The sequence below is a fragment of the Protomyctophum bolini genome (assembly GCF_963924005.1).
Source record: "Protomyctophum bolini genome assembly, contig: SCAFFOLD_59, whole genome shotgun sequence".
Classification (NCBI taxonomy): domain Eukaryota; kingdom Metazoa; phylum Chordata; class Actinopteri; order Myctophiformes; family Myctophidae; genus Protomyctophum; species Protomyctophum bolini.
The window spans coordinates 39861-47832 of record NW_027665443.1 but is presented as its reverse complement, the minus strand read 5'-3'; positions in this window follow the sequence as shown (position 1 = coordinate 47832).

Here is a 7972-nt window from a genome sequence, read left to right as displayed (position 1 = left end):
GGGATGAAAGCTAGCCACTTTGAGCAATGTGGGAAGTGCTGGGGCAGTTTGGGACAACAGGGCCAAAATGTCACTTTCACAGTCCCAAAGTGCCATTTTCACAGTAAAAAGGCCTGGTTCACTTTTGCTTAGCTTAGTCTGTAACTTGAAAACTATGTACCGTATGGCCCTATAAACTGTGTTGGGATGAAAGCTAGCCACTTTGAGCAATGTGGGAAGTGCTGGGGCAGTTTGGGACAACAGGGCCAAAATGTCACTTTCACAGTCCCAAAGTGCCATTTTCACAGTAAAAAGGCCTGGTTCACTTTTGCTTAGCTTAGTCTGTAACTTGAAAACTATGTACCGTATGGCCCTATAAACTGTGTTGGGATGAAAGCTAGCCACTTTGAGCAATGTGGGAAGTGCTGGGGCAGTTTGGGACAACAGGGCCAAAATGTCACTTTCACAGTCCCAAAGTGCCATTTTCACAGTAAAAAGGCCTGGTTCACTTTTGCTTAGCTTAGTCTGTAACTTGAAAACTATGTACCGTATGGCCCTATAAACTGTGTTGGGATGAAAGCTAGCCACTTTGAGCAATGTGGGAAGTGCTGGGGCAGTTTGGGACAACAGGGCCAAAACCCTAACCCTAACCCCAACCCTTTCACAGTCCCAAAGTGCCATTTTCACAGTAAAAAAAAAAAGATTCATTTTGCTTAGCTTAGTCTGTAACTTGAAAACTATGTACCGTATGGCCCTATAAACTGTGTTGGGATGAAAGCTAGCCACTTTGAGCAATGTGGGAAGTGCTGGGGCAGTTTGGGACAACAGGGCCAAAATGTCACTTTCACAGTCCCAAAGTGCCATTTTCACAGTAAAAAGGCCTGGTTCACTTTTGCTTAGCTTAGTCTGTAACTTGAAAACTATGTACCGTATGGCCCTATAAACTGTGTTGGGATGAAAGCTAGCCACTTTGAGCAATGTGGGAAGTGCTGGGGCAGTTTGGGACAACAGGGCCAAAACCCTAACCCTAACCCTAACCCTTTCACAGTCCCAAAGTGCCATTTTCACAGTAAAAAAAAAAAGATTCATTTTGCTTAGCTTAGTCTGTAACTTGAAAACTATGTACCGTATGGCCCTATAAACTGTGTTGGGATGAAAGCTAGCCACTTTGAGCAATGTGGGAAGTGCTGGGGCAGTTTGGGACAACAGGGCCAAAATGTCACTTTCACAGTCCCAAAGTGCCATTTTCACAGTAAAAAGGCCTGGTTCACTTTTGCTTAGCTTAGTCTGTAACTTGAAAACTATGTACCGTATGGCCCTATAAACTGTGTTGGGATGAAAGCTAGCCACTTTGAGCAATGTGGGAAGTGCTGGGGCAGTTTGGGACAACAGGGCCAAAACCCTAACCCTAACCCTAACCCTTTCACAGTCCCAAAGTGCCATTTTCACAGTAAAAAAAAAAAGATTCATTTTGCTTAGCTTAGTCTGTAACTTGAAAACTATGTACCGTATGGCCCTATAAACTGTGTTGGGATGAAAGCTAGCCACTTTGAGCAATGTGGGAAGTGCTGGGGCAGTTTGGGACAACAGGGCCAAAATGTCACTTTCACAGTCCCAAAGTGCCATTTTCACAGTAAAAAGGCCTGGTTCACTTTTGCTTAGCTTAGTCTGTAACTTGAAAACTATGTACCGTATGGCCCTATAAACTGTGTTGGGATGAAAGCTAGCCACTTTGAGCAATGTGGGAAGTGCTGGGGCAGTTTGGGACAACAGGGCCAAAACCCTAACCCTAACCCAAACCTTTCACAGTCCCAAAGTGCCATTTTCACAGTAAAAAAAAAAAGATTCATTTTGCTTAGCTTAGTCTGTAACTTGAAAACTATGTACCGTATGGCCCTATAAACTGTGTTGGGATGAAAGCTAGCCACTTTGAGCAATGTGGGAAGTGCTGGGGCAGTTTGGGACAACAGGGCCAAAACCCTAACCCTAACCCCAACCCTTTCACAGTCCCAAAGTGCCATTTTCACAGTAAAAAAAAAAAGATTCATTTTGCTTAGCTTAGTCTGTAACTTGAAATCTATGTACCGTATGGCCCTATAAACTGTGTTGGGATGAAAGCTAGCCACTTTGAGCAATGTGGGAAGTGCTGGGGCAGTTTGGGACAACAGGGCCAAAATGTCACTTTCACAGTCCCAAAGTGCCATTTTCACAGTAAAAAGGCCTGGTTCACTTTTGCTTAGCTTAGTCTGTAACTTGAAAACTATGTACCGTATGGCCCTATAAACTGTGTTGGGATGAAAGCTAGCCACTTTGAGCAATGTGGGAAGTGCTGGGGCAGTTTGGGACAACAGGGCCAAAACCCTAACCCTAACCCTAACCCTTTCACAGTCCCAAAGTGCCATTTTCACAGTAAAAAAAAAAAGATTAATTTTGCTTAGCTTAGTCTGTAACTTGAAAACTATGTACCGTATGGCCCTATAAACTGTGTTGGGATGAAAGCTAGCCACTTTGAGCAATGTGGGAAGTGCTGGGGCAGTTTGGGACAACAGGGCCAAAATGTCACTTTCACAGTCCCAAAGTGCCATTTTCACAGTAAAAAGGCCTGGTTCACTTTTGCTTAGCTTAGTCTGTAACTTGAAAACTATGTACCGTATGGCCCTATAAACTGTGTTGGGATGAAAGCTAGCCACTTTGAGCAATGTGGGAAGTGCTGGGGCAGTTTGGGACAACAGGGCCAAAATGTCACTTTCACAGTCCCAAAGTGCCGTTTTCACAGTAAAAAGGACTGGTTCACTTTTGCTTAGCTTAGTCTGTAACTTGAAAACTATGTACCGTATGGCCCTATAAACTGTGTTGGGATGAAAGCTAGCCACTTTGAGCAATGTGGGAAGTGCTGGGGCAGTTTGGGACAACAGGGCCAAAACCCTAACCCTAACCCCAACCCTTTCACAGTCCCAAAGTGCCATTTTCACAGTAAAAAAAAAAAGATTCATTTTGCTTAGCTTAGTCTGTAACTTGAAAACTATGTACCGTATGGCCCTATAAACTGTGTTGGGATGAAAGCTAGCCACTTTGAGCAATGTGGGAAGTGCTGGGGCAGTTTGGGACAACAGGGCCAAAATGTCACTTTCACAGTCCCAAAGTGCCATTTTCACAGTAAAAAGGCCTGGTTCACTTTTGCTTAGCTTAGTCTGTAACTTGAAAACTATGTACCGTATGGCCCTATAAACTGTGTTGGGATGAAAGCTAGCCACTTTGAGCAATGTGGGAAGTGCTGGGGCAGTTTGGGACAACAGGGCCAAAACCCTAACCCTAACCCTAACCCTTTCACAGTCCCAAAGTGCCATTTTCACAGTAAAAAAAAAAAGATTCATTTTGCTTAGCTTAGTCTGTAACTTGAAAACTATGTACCGTATGGCCCTATAAACTGTGTTGGGATGAAAGCTAGCCACTTTGAGCAATGTGGGAAGTGCTGGGGCAGTTTGGGACAACAGGGCCAAAACCCTAACCCTAACCCCAACCCTTTCACAGTCCCAAAGTGCCATTTTCACAGTAAAAAAAAAAAGATTAATTTTGCTTAGCTTAGTCTGTAACTTGAAAACTATGTACCGTATGGCCCTATAAACTGTGTTGGGATGAAAGCTAGCCACTTTGAGCAATGTGGGAAGTGCTGGGGCAGTTTGGGACAACAGGGCCAAAATGTCACTTTCACAGTCCCAAAGTGCCATTTTCACAGTAAAAAGGCCTGGTTCACTTTTGCTTAGCTTAGTCTGTAACTTGAAAACTATGTACCGTATGGCCCTATAAACTGTGTTGGGATGAAAGCTAGCCACTTTGAGCAATGTGGGAAGTGCTGGGGCAGTTTGGGACAACAGGGCCAAAACCCTAACCCTAACCCTAACCCTTTCACAGTCCCAAAGTGCCATTTTCACAGTAAAAAAAAAAAGATTCATTTTGCTTAGCTTAGTCTGTAACTTGAAAACTATGTACCGTATGGCCCTATAAACTGTGTTGGGATGAAAGCTAGCCACTTTGAGCAATGTGGGAAGTGCTGGGGCAGTTTGGGACAACAGGGCCAAAATGTCACTTTCACAGTCCCAAAGTGCCATTTTCACAGTAAAAAGGCCTGGTTCACTTTTGCTTAGCTTAGTCTGTAACTTGAAAACTATGTACCGTATGGCCCTATAAACTGTGTTGGGATGAAAGCTAGCCACTTTGAGCAATGTGGGAAGTGCTGGGGCAGTTTGGGACAACAGGGCCAAAACCCTAACCCTAACCCTAACCCTTTCACAGTCCCAAAGTGCCATTTTCACAGTAAAAAAAAAAAGATTCATTTTGCTTAGCTTAGTCTGTAACTTGAAAACTATGTACCGTATGGCCCTATAAACTGTGTTGGGATGAAAGCTAGCCACTTTGAGCAATGTGGGAAGTGCTGGGGCAGTTTGGGACAACAGGGCCAAAATGTCACTTTCACAGTCCCAAAGTGCCATTTTCACAGTAAAAAGGCCTGGTTCACTTTTGCTTAGCTTAGTCTGTAACTTGAAAACTATGTACCGTATGGCCCTATAAACTGTGTTGGGATGAAAGCTAGCCACTTTGAGCAATGTGGGAAGTGCTGGGGCAGTTTGGGACAACAGGGCCAAAACCCTAACCCTAACCCTAACCCTTTCACAGTCCCAAAGTGCCATTTTCACAGTAAAAAAAAAAAGATTCATTTTGCTTAGCTTAGTCTGTAACTTGAAAACTATGTACCGTATGGCCCTATAAACTGTGTTGGGATGAAAGCTAGCCACTTTGAGCAATGTGGGAAGTGCTGGGGCAGTTTGGGACAACAGGGCCAAAATGTCACTTTCACAGTCCCAAAGTGCCATTTTCACAGTAAAAAGGCCTGGTTCACTTTTGCTTAGCTTAGTCTGTAACTTGAAAACTATGTACCGTATGGCCCTATAAACTGTGTTGGGATGAAAGCTAGCCACTTTGAGCAATGTGGGAAGTGCTGGGGCAGTTTGGGACAACAGGGCCAAAACCCTAACCCTAACCCTAACCCTTTCACAGTCCCAAAGTGCCATTTTCACAGTAAAAAAAAAAAGATTCATTTTGCTTAGCTTAGTCTGTAACTTGAAAACTATGTACCGTATGGCCCTATAAACTGTGTTGGGATGAAAGCTAGCCACTTTGAGCAATGTGGGAAGTGCTGGGGCAGTTTGGGACAACAGGGCCAAAACCCTAACCCTAACCCCAACCCTTTCACAGTCCCAAAGTGCCATTTTCACAGTAAAAAAAAAAAGATTCATTTTGCTTAGCTTAGTCTGTAACTTGAAAACTATGTACCGTATGGCCCTATAAACTGTGTTGGGATGAAAGCTAGCCACTTTGAGCAATGTGGGAAGTGCTGGGGCAGTTTGGGACAACAGGGCCAAAATGTCACTTTCACAGTCCCAAAGTGCCATTTTCACAGTAAAAAGGCCTGGTTCACTTTTGCTTAGCTTAGTCTGTAACTTGAAAACTATGTACCGTATGGCCCTATAAACTGTGTTGGGATGAAAGCTAGCCACTTTGAGCAATGTGGGAAGTGCTGGGGCAGTTTGGGACAACAGGGCCAAAACCCTAACCCTAACCCCAACCCTTTCACAGTCCCAAAGTGCCATTTTCACAGTAAAAAAAAAAAGATTCATTTTGCTTAGCTTAGTCTGTAACTTGAAAACTATGTACCGTATGGCCCTATAAACTGTGTTGGGATGAAAGCTAGCCACTTTGAGCAATGTGGGAAGTGCTGGGGCAGTTTGGGACAACAGGGCCAAAATGTCACTTTCACAGTCCCAAAGTGCCATTTTCACAGTAAAAAGGCCTGGTTCACTTTTGCTTAGCTTAGTCTGTAACTTGAAAACTATGTACCGTATGGCCCTATAAACTGTGTTGGGATGAAAGCTAGCCACTTTGAGCAATGTGGGAAGTGCTGGGGCAGTTTGGGACAACAGGGCCAAAACCCTAACCCTAACCCTAACCCTTTCACAGTCCCAAAGTGCCATTTTCACAGTAAAAAAAAAAAGATTCATTTTGCTTAGCTTAGTCTGTAACTTGAAAACTATGTACCGTATGGCCCTATAAACTGTGTTGGGATGAAAGCTAGCCACTTTGAGCAATGTGGGAAGTGCTGGGGCAGTTTGGGACAACAGGGCCAAAACCCTAACCCTAACCCCAACCCTTTCACAGTCCCAAAGTGCCATTTTCACAGTAAAAAAAAAAGATTAATTTTGCTTAGCTTAGTCTGTAACTTGAAAACTATGTACCGTATGGCCCTATAAACTGTGTTGGGATGAAAGCTAGCCACTTTGAGCAATGTGGGAAGTGCTGGGGCAGTTTGGGACAACAGGGCCAAAATGTCACTTTCACAGTCCCAAAGTGCCATTTTCACAGTAAAAAGGCCTGGTTCACTTTTGCTTAGCTTAGTCTGTAACTTGAAAACTATGTACCGTATGGCCCTATAAACTGTGTTGGGATGAAAGCTAGCCACTTTGAGCAATGTGGGAAGTGCTGGGGCAGTTTGGGACAACAGGGCCAAAACCCTAACCCTAACCCTAACCCTTTCACAGTCCCAAAGTGCCATTTTCACAGTAAAAAAAAAAAGATTCATTTTGCTTAGCTTAGTCTGTAACTTGAAAACTATGTACCGTATGGCCCTATAAACTGTGTTGGGATGAAAGCTAGCCACTTTGAGCAATGTGGGAAGTGCTGGGGCAGTTTGGGACAACAGGGCCAAAATGTCACTTTCACAGTCCCAAAGTGCCATTTTCACAGTAAAAAGGCCTGGTTCACTTTTGCTTAGCTTAGTCTGTAACTTGAAAACTATGTACCGTATGGCCCTATAAACTGTGTTGGGATGAAAGCTAGCCACTTTGAGCAATGTGGGAAGTGCTGGGGCAGTTTGGGACAACAGGGCCAAAACCCTAACCCTAACCCTAACCCTTTCACAGTCCCAAAGTGCCATTTTCACAGTAAAAAAAAAAAGATTCATTTTGCTTAGCTTAGTCTGTAACTTGAAAACTATGTACCGTATGGCCCTATAAACTGTGTTGGGATGAAAGCTAGCCACTTTGAGCAATGTGGGAAGTGCTGGGGCAGTTTGGGACAACAGGGCCAAAATGTCACTTTCACAGTCCCAAAGTGCCATTTTCACAGTAAAAAGGCCTGGTTCACTTTTGCTTAGCTTAGTCTGTAACTTGAAAACTATGTACCGTATGGCCCTATAAACTGTGTTGGGATGAAAGCTAGCCACTTTGAGCAATGTGGGAAGTGCTGGGGCAGTTTGGGACAACAGGGCCAAAACCCTAACCCTAACCCTAACCCTTTCACAGTCCCAAAGTGCCATTTTCACAGTAAAAAAAAAAGATTCATTTTGCTTAGCTTAGTCTGTAACTTGAAAACTATGTACCGTATGGCCCTATAAACTGTGTTGGGATGAAAGCTAGCCACTTTGAGCAATGTGGGAAGTGCTGGGGCAGTTTGGGACAACAGGGCCAAAATGTCACTTTCACAGTCCCAAAGTGCCATTTTCACAGTAAAAAGGCCTGGTTCACTTTTGCTTAGCTTAGTCTGTAACTTGAAAACTATGTACCGTATGGCCCTATAAACTGTGTTGGGATGAAAGCTAGCCACTTTGAGCAATGTGGGAAGTGCTGGGGCAGTTTGGGACAACAGGGCCAAAATGTCACTTTCACAGTCCCAAAGTGCCGTTTTCACAGTAAAAAGGCCTGGTTCACTTTTGCTTAGCTTAGTCTGTAACTTGAAAACTATGTACCGTATGGCCCTATAAACTGTGTTGGGATGAAAGCTAGCCACTTTGAGCAATGTGGGAAGTGCTGGGGCAGTTTGGGACAACAGGGCCAAAACCCTAACCCTAACCCTAACCCTTTCACAGTCCCAAAGTGCCATTTTCACAGTAAAAAAAAAAAGATTCATTTTGCTTAGCTTAGTCTGTAACTTGAAAACTATG